This window comes from Triticum aestivum, chromosome 3D (genome assembly GCF_018294505.1).
Source record: "Triticum aestivum cultivar Chinese Spring chromosome 3D, IWGSC CS RefSeq v2.1, whole genome shotgun sequence".
Taxonomy (NCBI): Eukaryota; Viridiplantae; Streptophyta; class Magnoliopsida; order Poales; family Poaceae; genus Triticum; species Triticum aestivum.
The window spans coordinates 582,358,104-582,376,155 of NC_057802.1; positions in this window are offsets into that span (position 1 = coordinate 582,358,104).

Here is an 18,052-nt window from a genome sequence, read left to right on the forward strand (position 1 = left end):
TGGTCATTGACCGGAGAGGTGTCTCGATCATGTCTACATAGTTCTCGAACCCGTAGGGTCCGCACGCTTAACGTTACGATGATAGTTTTATTGAGTTTTGATGTACCGAAAGAGTTCGGAGTCCCGGATGAGATCGGGGATATGACGAGGAGTCTCGAAATGGTCGAGACGTAAAGATCGATATATTGGACGACTATATTCGGACATCGGAAAGGTTCCGAGTGATTCGGGTATTTTTCGGAGTACCGGAGAGTTACGGGAATTCGTATTGGGCCTTAATGGGCCATACGGGAAAGGAGAGAAAGGCCTCAAAAGGTGGCCGTGCCCCTCCCCATGGTCTGGTGCGAATTGGACTAGGGAAGGGGGGCGCCCCTTCCTTCTTTCTCCTTCTCCCTTCCCTTCTCCTATTCCAACAAGGAAAGGAGGAGTCCTACTCCCGGTGGGAGTAGGACTCCCCCTTCTGGCGCGCCTCTCCTCCCTAGGCCGGCGGCCTCCCCCTTGCTCCTTTATATACGGGGGCAGGGGCACCCCATGAACACACAATTGATATATGATATTTTAGCCGTGTGCGGTGCCCCCCTCCACCATACTACACCTCGATAATACCGTTACGGAGCTTAGGCGAAGCCCTGCGTCGGTGGAACATCATCATCATCACCACGCCGTCGTGGTGACGAAACTCTCCCTCAACACTCGGCTGGATCGGAGTTCGAGGGACGTCATCGAGCTGAACGTGTGCTGAACACGGAGGTGCCGTGCGTTCGGTACATGATCGGTCGGATCGTGAAGACGTACGACTACATCAACCGCGTTGTGATAACGCTTCCGCTTTCGGTCTACGAGGGTACGTGGACAACACTCTCCCCTCTCGTTGCTATGCATCACCATGTTCTTGCGTGTGCGTAGGAATTTTTTGAAATTACTACGTTCCCCAACAGAGTCATCATCATCACTTTCATCAATATTATCTGTTTCAATAATTTGATTCTCTCTAGCCCTAGCAAGTTGTTCATCAAGAAATTCACCAAGTGGCACAGTAGTATCAAGCATAGAAGTAGTTTCATCGTAAGTATCATGCATAGCAGAAGTGGCATCATCAATAACATGCGACATATCAGAATGAATAGTAGAAGCAGGTTTAGGTGTCGCAAGCTTACTCACAACAGAAGGTGAATCAAGTGCAGAGCTAGATGGCAGTTCCTTACCTCCCCTCGTAGTTGAGGGATAAATTGTTGTTTTCTCGTCTTTCAAGTTCTTCATAGTGACCAGCAGATATAAATCCCAAGTGACTCAAAAAATAGAGCTATGCTCCCCGGCAACGGCGCCAGAAAATAGTCTTGATAACCCACAAGTTTAGGGGATCGCAACAGTTTTCGAGGGTAGAGTATTCAACCCAAATTTATTGATTCGACACAAAGGGAGCCAAAGAATATTTTCAAGTATTAGCAACTGAGTTGTCAATTCAGCCACACCTGGATAACTTAATATCTGCAGCCGGATCATAACACATAGTAGGTGACTATAGACTTGCAAGATAGGATCAAAAACTCACATATATTCATGAAAACATAATAGGTTCCGATCTGAAATCATGGCACTCGGGCCCTAATGACAAGCATTAAGCATAGCAAAGTCATAGCAACATCAATCTCAGAACATAGTGGATACTAGGGATCAAACCCTAACAAATCTAACTCGATTGCATGATAAATCTCATCCAACCCATCACCGTCCAGCAAGCCTACGATGGAATTAGTCACACATGGCGGTGAGCATCATGAAATTGGTGATGGAGGATGGTTGATGATGACAATGGCGATGGATTCCCCTCTTCGGAGCCCCGAACGGACTCTAGATCAGCCCTCCCGAGAGGTTTTAGGGCTTGGCGGCGGCTCCATATCGTAAAACGCGATGAATCCTTCTTTTTTGATTTTTTCTCCCAGAACACGAATATATGGAGTTGGAGTTGAGGTCGGTGGAGCGTCAGGGGGCCCACGAGGCAGGGGGTGCGCCTAGGGGGGCAGGCGCGCCCCCACCATCGTGGACAGGTGGAGGCCCCCTGACGTGGATTCTTCTTCCAGTATTTTTAATATTTTCCAAAAATTAGTTCCATGGAGGTTCAGGTCATTCCGAGAACTTTTGTTTCTGCACATAAATAACACCATGGCAATTCTGCTGAAAACAGCGTCAGTCCGGGTTAGTTCCATTCAAATCATGCAAGTTAGAGTCCAAAACAAGGGCAAAAGTGTTTGGAAAAGTAGATACGACGGAGACGTATAATTGTGCAGGCTGCGGGCGGCGGCGGCGGTGGTGGCGACGACATCGCCCATGCACGCTCCTTCGCGGCCTCCTCCTTCATCTCCATCTTCACCTCCTGCTTCACGTCCAGCTCCGGCACGTAGATGTCTTCGGAGGGCGACGACTCGAGCATCTCTTGCAGGCCCTCCCATTCCTCCTCCTGGCAGCGCTTGTACTCCCGCTCGGAGTTCGACATGACGGCCTACACGAGTCGCTCCTCCTCCTCGGCCGTCATGGAGGGAGGCTACGGCGGCGGCGGCGATGGGAATGGAGAGGGTGTCAATGTCAGGCCGCGCACCTGCGCGCTTAGAGCGGGCTCGGTGCGTGCACACGAGGCGCACTCTGGGACACACGAGGCGGGCTACGAGCACGGCTGGCAAAAGAAGTTTGCCGGCGCATGTCGTGCTCATCCTGAAACCATGTGTCCCATAGGGCGAGTCAACGTCGTACTTGCGGTCGGCGAGGTACTAGCACGGAATTCAGGCGCGGCGACGGGCAATCTCATGGAGGCGGGCACGATCGCTCGCCGGGAAGGGGGGGAATGTGCACCCGATCCGGGCTCAGATGCCCCCCATTGGGGAGGTGGGCATCTGACCACAGCAACGAGATGTCATTCTCCTAGTATCGACGGTAGATGGCGACCTTGACGTAGAGCCTGAAGTGTGGCGCGGCCCCCGGAGGGGAGATGGAAAAGGATGCCGGCGAGGTGGAGAGGATGGCCGTGCTTCCAGATGAGGTGGACAACGACCCCACCTCGTGGTCGTGCTTGCTCTTCTTGTCGGGATGCCACTTCCAGAACCCCATGGCCGGCGGGGAGCGATGTGGGCAGCGTCGCTTGGCTAGGTTTTGCTGTCTGGGAGGGATTGAGCAATGGAGATGGTGGGAAGTGGAAGCGGATGGGAAAGTGGAAGTCGAAGTCCATGGCTTCGCCATAAAAAAAGGACATGGCCGGGGCCGTCTAGCTGGCCGACCGGCGGGCCCGCCCATCCGTGTGCATTGACTGGTGTAGGTGGTAGGTAGTTGGACGGCTAACACACGGGCCCGAGGCGGATGAGGAGAGGCCGCATGCCCGTCCGGTCTCTGTCCATTTGACTGCAAAGCCAAACCAAGTTTGCGCCCAGGATGGGGCGAGCCAGACCAGAAACAGACGTTTTTTGCGGGTCGGGTCGCACGTTGGGCCGGCTCGTCTGTCCGTTTGGACCCAGATGATTTGGGGTCGCACGTTGGAGTTGCCCTAAAAATCCTCCCACCTAAAAACCCGTCTGCGTGAAGATGTTGCCGCGTATTCATGTCTGTCAGCCGTTACTCCCCTGACAAGGAGTTGCCGCCGGCAATCATGAAGGCGCCGCCACCTCCTCCACTACCTCGGTGGCCGCGACCCCTCGTCGCGGGCCATTGTTCAGTCGGGGAGAGGGCGATGAGGCTATGTGGCAGGAGCATCGCAATAGTGAATTCCGTTGCGTTTGGCGAAATTTGTCTGATATGTTCAAATTTGTTTTAAAATGGATGCAAGCGTAGTTGGATAGCCAGGTGCCGCATCACTATCCCACGGACAGGTCCGGTGAGTCTACGCATGTCCGTTTTGAGATTCGGCATTAGAGATGCTCTTACTTGCTAAATGGCCACTAGGCGACCATCTTCTTTGAATCCTCCACCATAGTCCGCTCTAGCAGCTCTTCGTGTGGGTCCATGCGGAAGTAGAAGCGAAAAGGGCGGGAATTAGGATGGAGAGCGGGAACGATCAGAGCCAAGAGGGTGAATAAAGAGGGGTTGGCGCGGAAGCAGCCGGACCACTCCAAATATTTGGGCTTTGAATCGATTGTGAGCCGAGGGTGCTGGAATCCTACATGACAGATGTCCGATCTCCCGCAAAGTTTCCCTGGTTTTCTGTTGGTTTACGGGAAAACTGAAGCGTGGACCGGTCCGCGGACTAAGAAGGACTTGTTGGGTGGCTTCCAGCATCCGGACAATTCGATCCAGACGTTTGCAGAGGGTCCGCATTAGACATGCCCTAAATATTAACATTCACTTACGCATAGATGGTTTTGGACTTGATCCGTACCGGGCTAGGTAGCTCAACAGGTATGCTAGAGATTTGTGAAGCATGTGTTATAGCTAGCGCTCTCTGAAACTATCGTACTTGATTTTTGAGATGGAACGATTTATCTACGTAAGTTAGTATTCCACAGTGTGAATTACAGCTTGCAAATGTTAAACAATTTACTTGTTGTACGAGTAAGCAGAGAGATCGTGATCTAACACTACACCGGCAATGGTAAATTTCAGTGGTCAAACGCCTAGGTTAATGGCGTGTCCTTCCTGTCCCAAACGCCGGGATGCATTGCGTTTCCATCTACGCCCAGACGCCATGAAGCTTGGCGTTTCGACCTTCCACGTCAGCTGACCAGCTGGATATGGGCTACGAATCAAACGGCAGGCACTGTGGCGTCTCCTGTGCGATCCAAACGCCATAGAGGTTGGCGTGACCACAAAAGGTCAAATACAAAATTCTTTTCAAAACGAAGTTAACTTGTGATTAAGTTTGGCAAAAAGGTTAGAACAGAAATTTTGTCCCAAGGGCAAATGCTATGGCCAGCGGCTTCAGGCCTGCACGCTCCAAGAAGAGCAAAAACCATGAGAACGAACGATCACACCAAAGCAGACTGCCATGACGACGCAACCGGAAGAGAAGAGCAGGCATTTTTTGATCCTATTTCCAACTTGTAAAGCCATGCATAATGACAGGAAGAGATTGCGAGCACGAAAGCATGGGCCGGTCTGGCGTGGTGGTGTCCCGTCTCTACCTGCGTATATATTTTTATGGCTACAGTACACCTACTCTAGTGTCAAGGGAGGAGAATAGAAGGCGGACGGTGCACTCTTTCAGAGAAATTCCCCGCTGCTTGGCTACGTGCCAATGCACGGCGTGGGCTTGCCCGGGGTACAAGACAAGAGAGCGCCATGGATGGGAATGGGGACAAAGGACAGCCACCCCACGCCTTTTGTCGCGGACGGGCACCCCAAAAGTCCAAAAACCTGCGTTGCTTTCCCTCGCTCGCTAAATACACCACACACACGTCCTCCTTCCTCGACCATCTTCCACTTTAATTCTCTTGAGAGCATCTACAACCCAGCGTCCCAACCTGCCTTATACATCCGAACGGACCGTCCGGTCATAGTTCGGTCACAATTTTTTAACCCAGATAGGCCCCTCAAAATGCCCGGGCTAAGGCCAACTCCACCGTGCGACCCCATCCTATCCGGCCCCGTCCGTTTGGGGTAAAAGGGACAAACAAGGCGGCCCAGCGCGCGGGCGCAAACGGACTTTTGCCCGTTTTCTGTCCACTTTCGACCCATCCCCGGCCCAAGTTTGCGCCGCTTTTGGGGTGAAACGGACAGAACGCGAACGCGCGGGCCGTCGGCGTGTGTCCTCCCCTGGCCCGCCCGTCGGTGGCACAGGGGCGCCTTTTTTATCCGCCCCCTCCCTCCCTCCGGCCGCACGCCCTCCAGTCTTCTCCACTCTTCCCCACTCTTCCCTCACCGCCGCCTCCGCCGCCGCCGCCGCTGCCGCTGCCAGTGTGCAGCTCGGATGCGCACTCGCCCAGCCCCTTCCCCTCGGCGCCCTCGAGCTACCCAACCACGGCCACCTGATTTGCGCACCCGCCGGCCGGATTTGGGGCGGATCCGGTCGGTCTTGAGCTCGCCCGGCTCTGGGAGGCCGCGCCGCGCCATGGACTGGCCGGGTACCGGGCCGGAAGGCCGTGGCAGGGCCACAAGGCCACATGCAGGCAGTGGCTCCTCCTCTAGCCGCTCGGATCTACACCGCCGGTGGTCCGCCGGCAGATACACGAATGGCGGTCGGCCGGGCTCGGTGCTAGCCCAAATGCTCGTCGGTGCACCGTTGCCACGCATCAAGTGCGACCACTGCCCAAACAAGGTCGTGCGCCGCGTGTCTACAACGCTGGAACATCCCGGATGAGTGTTCATCAAGTGCTTAAACGATGGGGTATGTGCTCTTTTTAGCTTCGATTTGTGCTCTAGATTTGACTAGTTGTGCTAACTTCAAATTTTGTTGTGTAGAATGGATAAATTTTTGGTATCGGGAAGAAGAGTACATCGATATATTGATAGAGCGCAATCTAGTAGATGTCCGTGCACTTTTAGCTAGCATAGAGGTTGTAGATGAGACAAGTGCACTTGTTGCTAGATTAGAGCCTAGACACGAGACTAGATGTGAGAAGCAACCCCTACTTCTTTAGACTCGAAGAAGAAACAAACACGCAAGATGGAGGCGGCTCCTCCGCAGATCAACAATGAATGCATCGAGAAGACACTAATCTAACTTACAGGAGCAGTTATGGAAGTTGGATATCTTCTAAAATGTATTCTTGTGATTCTTGTTTTATTTGGTCTTGCTTTTCTAGTCAAAATTTGGTGATGTATTCCCATGTACCAAAAATGAATGATGAAAAAAAGTTTAAGGGCTTGCAAAGAAAAAAGTACGTGGACAGGATGCGGCCGGGATGCATCCGCGCGTTGGGCGCACGGCCACCGCATCCCAGGACAGGCCCGGACATGGCCCCATTGCCCCACCCAAACAGACAGAATCGGGGCAAAACGAACGTCCGTTTGGGGTCGCGCGGTGGAGTTGGCCTAGCCGGCACCCCCATATCCAGCCCAAATATGTTACGGATATAGAGCGTCCAGGCACGCCCGCCACATCGTACCCGACCCACGCTGGCCAACCCAACCCACATAAAATCCTCCCCATCCGCTCGCCGGACCAAACCCTAGCCACTTCATTCCCCTCCCCACCACACCCCTTCGCCACCCAAGCTCGTCTCCGGCATGGCGGGCAGCGGATCCGAGTCCTTCACCTCTAGATCCGTCGTCCCCAAGCTCATCTCAGGCGGCCCCCTAGGAGGAGATGGCCGTCCGGCTTGCACTCCGCCGCGCCTGGGATGAGGCCCGTGCACAGTTACGCTCAGACTCCATCCGTCGGGAATCCATTGCGTCCGCCCAAATGGAGCATGGATCCGGAGCTAGGCTCGCCGTAGCTGCCTCGCCGGAGGCTGTGCGGTCCGTCTGGTGTCCGAACGCGCTAGCGGACGCGCAAACCCTCCGGTGGAGTGCCGATATTCGGGACACACCATCGTCCAATGAGGCCATGGCACGACGTGCCCGCCATGCAAGGCACCGGGCTCGGGAGGCGGCGGCGGATGTCGGCAAGGCGGAGTCGCATTCTCTGGCACCCCGTATGGTGCATCAGTCCGGGCGCGGGAGGTGGCGGCAGACGGTGGCGAGGCGGAGTTGCAATCTCTGGCGCCCCGTATGGCGCATCAGTTCGGGCACTGCAACCGCATCGTGGTGGACGTCAGCGACTCATCCCCTGACGGATCCGTCATCGATCTGACGTCGACCGGCACCCAACGGGTTCCGGGCTTCGACGAGGAAGAGTAGGGCATGGAAGACGGTGGCGCATTGAGTCCCGCGAGCCGGCTCGTGTCCCATGCCCTACTCTACCTTGCCTGCGATCGGACCCACATTCTGGGGAGCGCAGCCGGCCGCCGAACATGGCCACGGTGACCGGACGAGTTGCAGTTAAAGATCACTACGTTGCATGTAATAATATGGATATGAGGTATCCAGATGTGGAATGCATTTTTTGAGGGGTGAACGGTCACTATTCGCGGACGTGCCCAGGCGTTTGAGGGGCAGGATTTGCCAAGTCCGGCTGTAGATGCTCTGACCTTCTCTTACCTTAGAATCTACAGCCAGATGCTCTGATAAGGGCATCTCCAACGCAACCCACAAAAATCCTCCCGCATCCATCCACAGACAGGTGGACCAGTCCACGGACACGGATGCGGGAGGTAGTTATCCAACCGTAGCCGCATACATTTTCACAACAACTCAAACCAACTGGACGAAATTGGTTCAAACAAGTCTAGATTTTATGTAAACACGATAGGATTTTATAGAAACATGTCAGATTTCATATACACATAACATATTTGATATAAACATGACGGATTTCATTACAACTACATCAAAGCGGTGTTAGTCAGGCTCTCTGGATTGTAATTAATACCTAATCTAAATGATTGTCGATGGCCTGTCCCGTGTCCGGCCATGAGCCCCGAGAGCTGAAACTTCACCGTCTCCAGTTCCGCCTCGGCGCTCTCCGGCTCCGCCTCCGTAACCTAGGAACTGAAGTTGTCCGCCTCCACGTCGCCACCAAGCGACTAATTGGCCGTCGATGTTGGGCCCACCAAGCTTGGCGTCGACGGGAGCGGAAGAGCGTTGGCCTTCCAGGATAGAGCGGCGACAACCTACCATGCATTTCTTCGGTGGCGACGCCCGCGAACGTGATGTTCGTGGTGGCGGGGCGTAGTCTCGGCGTTGTCCTCCTCCTCGCCGGTCTCGCCAAACACCGCCTCGCCTGCTTTGTCATCACACTCATTGTCGGCAGCAGCCACCGCCGACAGCACACGATGCGGATCTCGTGGGCAGAGCGGTAGGACTTGAACAACGCCTCCTACTCTGCCAGGCCCGCTTCCGGCGTGACCGCTCTGCCGATGGCGAGCTGCTCCACCGCATGCAGATGCTCCTGGAGGAGGTGGTGGTTGTAGGAAAAGTCAGCCTGCGCCTCCTGGTGATGGGGTCAACTACTAAGGATTGGGCCATGGACCTGACATCTAGGGCCCACATAGGTCCCCGCACAATCTTTGAAAGGTCCCTGAATCATAGGCATATTCGAATGCCCGCTTCTGGATATCCACTCAGATATGACCCATCCACTCGTATGAGGATAGCTCAATCGGACGTCGAACCACCAGTCGGTCTCACCACCAGCATTCGAACACAGGAGGCGGAGAGGTGACTTGGAGCTGCGACGTTCGAGGGGCTTAACGCTAGGCTTCAAGTGTAGTTACAACGGCAGTTACCAGTAACGCGTGTAACAATTCTCCTCTCTTTATCTCCCTTGTAACATTACATTCATGAGGGGCGACACACTCTATATAAGCCCCCTCCGACGTTGTGACAAGGGTTGGCGACCCTTCTGTAATCAGACACCCCAGATGTCGGTGTCAAAATCGGCAGACCTCGGGGTAGGGGGTCCCGAGCCGTGGATCTCAGATTGAGGGTAACAGGAACAAAGAAGATATTGTTTACCCAGGTTCGGGCCCTTTCGATGGAGGTAAAACCCTATGTCCTGCTCTTGTTTATATCAATGGAGATGTATCAAGTACAGAGTTGATCTACCTCGAGATCGTAATGTGTGGTCTAACTATAGGGCTAGGTGAATGATTTTGTGTTGATATCCCCTCTACAGGCTAAACCCTATGGCTTATATATACGTCGGGAAGGGTATCTAGGGCTACAAGGTTGATAGCTATGAGCCTGGTGCCGGCAGGGATCTTGGAGTATACATCAAGTCTTCGAAGGAGGCAGCCTTGAACACGCACTAGTAGAAAACAGGGCTTTGGTCCAGGCCTGGCCATCCCATTAGTCCCGCTTCAGCCACGTCCCGGTTCGTGAGCCCAGGGGGCCGGCCGGGCCTTGTGGGGCATTGGTCCCGGTTCGTCTGGACCCTTTTGTCTCGGTTCTAGACACGAACCGGGACCAATGGGCTTCGCTCCTGGCCCACATCCATTGGTCCCGGTTTGTGGCTGGAACCGGGACCAAAGGGTGGCCTTTAGTCCCGGTTCCAGCCACGAATCGGGACTAATGAGGTGGCTATATATACCCCTCGCCCGCGAGCAGAGCACTCCACTGCTCTGTTTCTCTGGCTGGCGAGGGGAGAGCTTTGTGGTGCTCTAGCTCACCTCCTATGCACATGAGGTGTTCGATGAAATGCCCGATCCACACTACTTAAGCTTTCTCCTCTCCAAGCTCGACCTCCAAGCTCCATTTTCCTCAACATTTGTCTAGGTTTAGCGGCCCGTCACGACCCGTCCCCGTCTTCACCGTCGTCGATCGCCCGCGCCGATCTCGTCGCCGGCGCCACCGTGGTGAGCCTCTTCTTCTTATCTTCTTTCTAAAAGAAAAAAATTCTTACTTGTATGATTAGATAGATACTTGTCTAATTTTCTTACTTTTATTGTTGTTTGTTATTATATAGTGCGATGGTTTTGGTATCCGCCCCCGTCGGCCCTCGTCCTGTCTATGATTTAGATGTGGTATATATTATCTTTTATAACTATTTGGTTCATTTATTGTTTATGGCAATTATGCCGGCCAACGTGGCATAGATTTTATTTATCAAAGAGTTATGTGAACCGGAAGTTCCAACCGACCCTATTGTCGACAGGTTAAATTTAGTTGAAGAAGAAAACAAATACTTGAAGGAAAAAAATTGAGGAGGAGAAGATGGTATTGGAGTTGCATGTTGCGGATGTCGTCGATGATCACAAGATCAAGATGGATGCAATGCGCTTGAAGATTAGAAAGATTATAAAATATGCCATACATACCGAGGCTTGGTATCATTATGCCGTTGGATCAATTGTTACCTTGGTTGCGATTATGATCGCATTTGTTGTTGCATTGAAATGTTTTAGATAGTTTCAATGTATGGTTTAATTAGATGCTCTGGAGAGCTATATGTTGTTCAATGAGAACTGTGTATGTACTTTGGTTTTAATGTGATGATGAACTTCTATTAATTTGGTCACTTATCTATTCATGATGTTCTGTAATGGTTTTTGACAATGCACGCAGATGAACCGGCAATGGGTGTACGGTGACAGACACACCTCCGAGTACATTAAGGGCATGCATAATTTTCTCAAAGTGGCTGAGGCAAACAAGCAGAATGGTTTTATGTGTTGTTCATGCCCTATATGTGGGAATACGAAGTCTTAATCTGACCGGAAAATCCTTCACACCCACCTGCTTTATAAGGGTTTCATGCCACACTATAATGTTTGGACCAAGCACGGAGAAAGAGGGGTTATGATGGAAGACAGCGAAGAAGAAGAGGACGATGACAACTATGTGCCCCCTGAATACGGTGATGCTGCAACAGGGGAAGCTGAAGATCAAGAGGAACCAGACGATGTGCCCGCTGATGATCTCCGCCGGGTCATTGTTGATGCAAGGAGACAATGCGAAAGCAAAAAGGAGAAGCTGAAGTTCGATCGCATGTTAGAGGATCACAAAAAAAGGTTGTACCCCAATTGCGAAGATGGCAACACAAAGCTCGGTACCTTACTGGAATTGCTGCAGTGGAAGGCAGAGAATGGTGTGCCTGCCAAAGGATTTGAGAAGCTACTGAAAATATTGAAGAAGAAGCTTCCAAAGGATAACAAATTGCCTGACATTACGTACGCAACAAAGAAGGTCGTATGCCCTCTGGGATTGGAGGTGCAGAAGATACATGCATGCCCTAATGACTGCATCCTCTACCGCGGTGCATACGAGGATTTGAACGCATGCCAAGCATGTGGTGCATTGCGGTATAGGATCAGACGAGATGACCCTGGTGATGTTGACGGCGAGCCCCCCAGGGAGAGGGTTCCTGCGAAGGTGATGTGGTATGCTCCTATAATACCACGGTTGAAACGCCTGTTAAGAAACAAAGAGCATGCCAAGTTGATGCGATGGCACAGAGAGGACCGTAAGAAAAACGGGAAGTTGAGAGCACCCGCTGACGGGTCGGAGTGGAGAAAAATCGAGAGAAAGTACCGGGTTGAGTTTGCAGGTGACCCAAGGAACGTATGGTTTGGTTTAAGCGCGGATGGAATTAATCCTTTCGGGGAGCAGAGCAGCAATCACAGCACCTGGGCCGTGACTCTATGTATCTATAACCTTCCTCCTTAGCTGTGCATTAAGCGGAAGTTCATTATGATGCCAGTTCTCATCCAAGGCCCTAAGCAACCCGGCAACGACATTGATGTGTACCTAAGGCCATTAGTTGAAGAACTTTTACAGTTGTGGTATGGAAACGGTGTACGTGTGTCGGATGAGCACAGACAGGAGGAATTTAACCTGCATGCGTTGTTGTTTGTAACCATCAATGATCAGCCTGCTCTTAGTAACCTTTTAGGACAGACAAACAAGGGATACCACGCATGCACGCACTGTTTAGCTGACACTGAAAGTATATACCTGGACAAATGCAGGAAGAATGTGTACCTGGGGCATCGTCGATTTCTTCCGACCAACCATCAATGTAGAAAGAAAGGCAAGCTTTTCAAAGGCGAGGCAGATCACCAAAAGAAGCCCGCCTTGCGTACCGGTGATCATGTACTTGCTATGGTCAATTATTTACACGTAATCTTTGGAAATGGTCCCGGCGGACTATCTGTTCTGAATGACGCTGAGGGACGCACACCCATGTGGAAGAAGAAATCTATATTTTGGGACCGACCCTACTGGAAAGACCTAGAGGTCCGCTCTTCAATCGACGTGATGCACGTGACGAAGAACCTTTGCGTGAACCTGGTAGGCTTATTGGGTGTGTATGGTGATGACCCACAAGTATAGGGGATCAATTGTAGCTCTTTTCGATAAGTAAGAGTGCCGTACTCAACGAGGAGCAGAAGGAAATGACAAGTAGTTTTCAGTAAGGTAATGTCTGCAAGTGCTGAAACTGTAAGTAGCGTGTAGTTTGATAGCAAGATAATTTGTAACGAGCAAGTAACGAAAGTAGCAATAAGTATGCAGCAAGGTAGCCCAATCCTTTTGAGGCAAAGGACAGGCCAGAACGGTCAATTATGATAAGCAAAGCGTTCTTGAGGGTACACGGGAATTTCATCTAGTCACTTTCATCATGTTGGTTTGATTTGTGTTTGCTACTTTTATAATTTGATATGTGGGTGGACCGGTGCTTAGGTGATGTTCTTACTTGAACAAACCTCCTACTTATGATTAACCCTCCCGTAAGCATCCACAACTATGAGAAATGTATTAAGGATAAATCCTAATCATTGCATTAAACTCTAGGATCCAATCGGTCCCTTACGGAATAGTGCATAAACCAGGGTTTAAGTTTCTGTCACTCTCGCAACCCACCATTTATTTACTACTTCACAATGCATTCCCTTAGGCCCGAATATGGTGAAGTGTCATGTAGTCGACGTTCACATGACACCACTAAGGGAATCACAACATACATAGTATCAAAATATCGAACACATATCAAGTTCACATGATTACTTGCAACATGATTTCTCAAGTGACCTCAAGAACGAAAGTGACTGCTCACAAACAACAAACATGCTCATGATCAGAGGGGTATTAATATGCATAATGGATCTGAACATATATTCTTCCACCAAATAAACCATATAGTAATCAACTACAAGATGTAATCAACACTACTAGTCACCCCCGATCAACAATCTATAGTTCCGGTAACAAGATTGAATACAAGAGATGAACTAGGGTTTGAGATGAGATGGTGCTAGTGAAGATGGTGACGGAGATTGCCCTCCCCAAGATGGGAGAGTTGTTGGTGATGATGTCGATGATTTCCCCCTCCGGGAGGGAAGTTCCCCCGGCAGAGTCGCTCCGCCGGAGGGCGAAAGTGCTCCTGCCCAAGTTCCATGTCGAGACGGCGGTGCTCTGTCCCGAAACTATTATTCTGATTTTTCTAGGTCAAAACCACTTATATACCAGACGATGGGCACCGGAGGTGGGCCGAGGAGGCCACAACCCACCTGGGCACGCCTGGGGGGCCTGGCGCGCCCAGGTGGGTTGTGCCCACCTGGTGGCTCCCCTCTGGTACTTATTGGCTCCAATATTTCTTATATATTCCATAAAAAATCTCCGGGAAGTTTCAGCCCATTTGGAGTTGTGCAGAATAGGTGGCCTGACGTAGCTTTTTCAGGTCCAGACTTCCAGCTGCCGGAATTCTCCCTCTTGGTGTGTACCTTGCAAATTATGAGAGAAAAGACATTAGAATTACTCCAAAAAGCATTATTCTAGATAAAAATATTATAAATAACAGTAAGAAAACATGATGCAAAATGGACGTATCATATGGGAAGACAAAAGATACACCGGAGGCACGGGAGGACCTGCAACGTTTGCACGAAAAAGACGGCATGCCTCCAAAGTAGTATCAAGGTCCTGCCAGCTATGCTCTTACCAAAGAAGAGAAAGAAATCTTTTTTAAATGCCTGCTCAGTATGAAGGTCCCGTCTGGCTTCTCGTCGAATATAAAGGGAATAATATATATGCCAGAGAAAAAGTTCCATAACCTAAAGTCTCATGACTGCCACGTGATTATAACGCAACTTCTTCCGGTTAGCCACCGTGAAGCTATATGCAGTCCTCAATGCAATCTCTCAGAAGGTGATCGATCCAGAAATCCTACCAAGGCTAATGAGTGATGTGGCACAATCTCTTGTCAGTTTCAAGCCGGTGTTCCCACCATCCTTCTTCAATATCATGACGCACGTCCTAGTTCATCTAGTCGACGAGATCGTCATTCTGGGCCCTGTATTTCTAAACAATATGTTCCCCTTTTAGAGGTTCATGGGAGTCCAAAAGATATATGTCCGTAACCGCGTTAGGCCAGAAGGAAGCATCTCCATGGGCCATCAAGCAGAGGATGTCATTGGGTTTTGTGTTGACTTCATTCCTGGCCTTAAGAAGATTGTCTCCCTCAGTCGCGGTATGAGGGGAGACTTACTGGAAAAGGCACGCTAGGAGGGGAATCAATAATATGTAGGGACGGGCATTCTTAGTCTCAAGCACACTACAAAGTTCTACAGAACTCTACCTTGGTGACCCCTTATGTCGATGAACACAAGAACATTCTGCGCTCCAAACACCCGGAGCAGTGTGACGACTGGATTACATGTGAACACATCAGGACTTTCGGCAGTTGGTTGGAAACACGTCTCAGAGGTGACAACACTGTTTCTGATGAGCTGTACTCGTTGTCCAGGGGACCATCTTTGACTGTATTGACTTACAGATGATACGAGATAAATGGAAATACATTTTACACGATCGTCCAAGATCAAAAGAGCACCAACCAAAACAGCGGTGTCCGCTTTGATGCAGCAACCAAGAGGGGAAAGGAAACATATTATGGTTACATAGCGGACATATGGGAACTTGACTACATACATGATTTTAAGGTCCCTTTGTTTAAGTGCAAATGGGTCAATATATCAGGAGGCGGGGTACAGGTAGACCCACAGTACGGAATGACAACAGTGGATCTGAATAATCATGGGTACATAGACGAACCATTCGTCCTAGCCAATGATGTGGTGCAAGTTTTCTATATGAAGGACATGTCTACCAAACCGAGAAAAAGAAAAATAAGGAAGCGAATACATCATATGATGAGCCAATGCGCCACATAGTTATTTCAGGAAAAAGAGACATCGTGGGATTGGAGGGCAAGACAGACATGTCTAAAGATTATGAAAAGTTTCATGAATTTCCTCCCTTCAAAGTCAAGGCTGACCCAAGCACCTTGTTAAGCGATGAAGGATATCCATGGTTATGGCGCAATAATCAAAGGACACAAGCGAATAAAAGTGAAGACTTTCTCGCCACAACTATTATGATGATGCCTTTGATCTAGAATATCACTGCAGTTACATGTGAAGAAATGAAATGCCTTTTGTAACATACGAGTTTCCGTATGAAACCCTGATACTTTGAAAGAGATTGTCCGTTTTGTACACGAAGTGCATCCAGTTTTTGTCGTAACCCTCTCAACTTTTTAACACATGCTATGTGGGTGAAATGATGATACCATGCCAACTTTCAACATTTTCAGAGTTCATTTGTAGTGCTTTTCAATTTCAGGGTAATTTAGCTCAAAAAAATCAGTAAATGCATCAAAATTAACAAATGAAGTCAGAAAGGGTTGAAAATTGATGATGTGGCTTTGAATGGTGCATTTTGAACACACAAAAAGTCTGGCGTTCAAATAAGTTCAAAAAAATGAAATCCCTTTGTAAGAGATGAGTTTTCGTTCGAAACCCTGATACTTCGAAACACATTGTCCGTTTTGTACACGAAGTGCATTCAGTTTCTGTCGTAACCCTCTCAACTTTTTAGCACATATTGTGTGGGTGAAATGATGATACCATGCCAACTTTCAACCTTTTCAGAGTTCATGTGTAGTACTTTTATAAAACTCTAATAGCAAAAGGAATCAACTAAAAAGCTTTTATAAACCTCTAGTATTTTTTAAACTTAAATTATATAAAATTTATGCAACTAAAATTATCAAAGTATTTTCTGTTCAAAACATTAATGGCAAAAAAATAATTTATAAAGAAGTTTTTGTTAGAAACTTTAATAGCAAACTAAAATAACAAAATCTGTTCTTGATTAAAACAGACATTGAAAATAACCTAAAAATTATCAAATTTAATATAATGATAAAACACAATAATATTAAATAGCAGGAAAAAGAATCACTCAAAAATCTATTTCTATAGTAAAGTTATTCACAAACTAGTGATTCACACTAATTTAAAAGAATTCAAATTTGAAAATTAATGGCACTAAGAGAAAGTCTATAATTTTTGTGACCTAACAGCAAAAAGAATCTCTGGAAAACTGAAAAAATAAACAAAAAAAATAAAGCAAAAAAAAACAGAAAAAATGCCACCTACTAGGCAACCACGGCCTGAATACGACTAGAAACCCAGCTAGTTGGGCCAGGATTCAGGCCCGCAGAAGGCCCAGGGGGCCCACAGGCATAGCACTGTCAGATTAGGCCCATAGGCCAGCACTTCAGAGGAGTTCGAGAGGGAAGAGCAAACGGAGCTTATAAACAGGTGCGGGGCGCTCTCAACTAGCGAGGTGGGACTAAACTCCCACCATCACGCCGTTGTGCAAGGCCAATGGTCCCGGTTGGTGGCACGAACCGGCACCAATTTCACCCTTTGGTCCCGGTTCGTGGCACCAAACGGGACCAATGCCCACCTTTGGTCCCAGTTCGTGCGACCAACCAGGACCAAAGGTCTTTGCTTCCTGCCCTTTGGGCTGCTGAAAAGAGACCTTTGGTCTCGGTTGGTGGCACGAACCAGGAACAAAGGGGGACATTGGTCCCGGTTTGTGCCATGAACCGGGACCAATGGCTTTGCTATATAAGCAAACACTTAGCGTTTTTCGGATTTCATCTCTGTAGTTGCCCCGCCCCGACGACGCCGCCAGGCGGCCCGAGCTCGCCCCGTCGACGCCGTCAGGCTGCTCGACCTCGCCGTCGACGCCCTCGCCATGCCCCGACCACGCCGTCGTCGCCCCTGCCACTTCCACGCCGCCCTCGCCGTGCCCCGACCATGCTGCCGCTGCCCCTGCCCCGACCATGCCGCCCTCGCCGTCGCCGCCCTCTACACCGACGCCGTACCTCTGCCCCTGCCCCAACCATGCCGCACCTCTCCTTGGTCAGGCCGGCCGACGCCCCCTTCCTCCATGTCCTCTCCTCCCTGATTTTTTTCACATATATATGATGTGTTTTTTTTCAGATTATATGTATGTGCGTGATTATATGTATGTGTGTATATATGATTATATGTCCTGTTTTTTTCAGGTTTTTTGTTCATATGTATGATGATTTGTTTTTTGCATTTTTATGTATGTGTGTTCTCTGTGTATATATGTCCATGCATGCAAAAGTTAGATTTTTAGAAAAGTTTTATCTATGTATTTTCTCTGATTTAGTGCATTTTTTGTTAGTTTCATTTTTAGAATTTTTTTATATATTTAGGAAGAAGGAAGAGAAGGAAGAAGGAAGAAGAAGAAGAAAAAGTTTTATATATGCAAAATT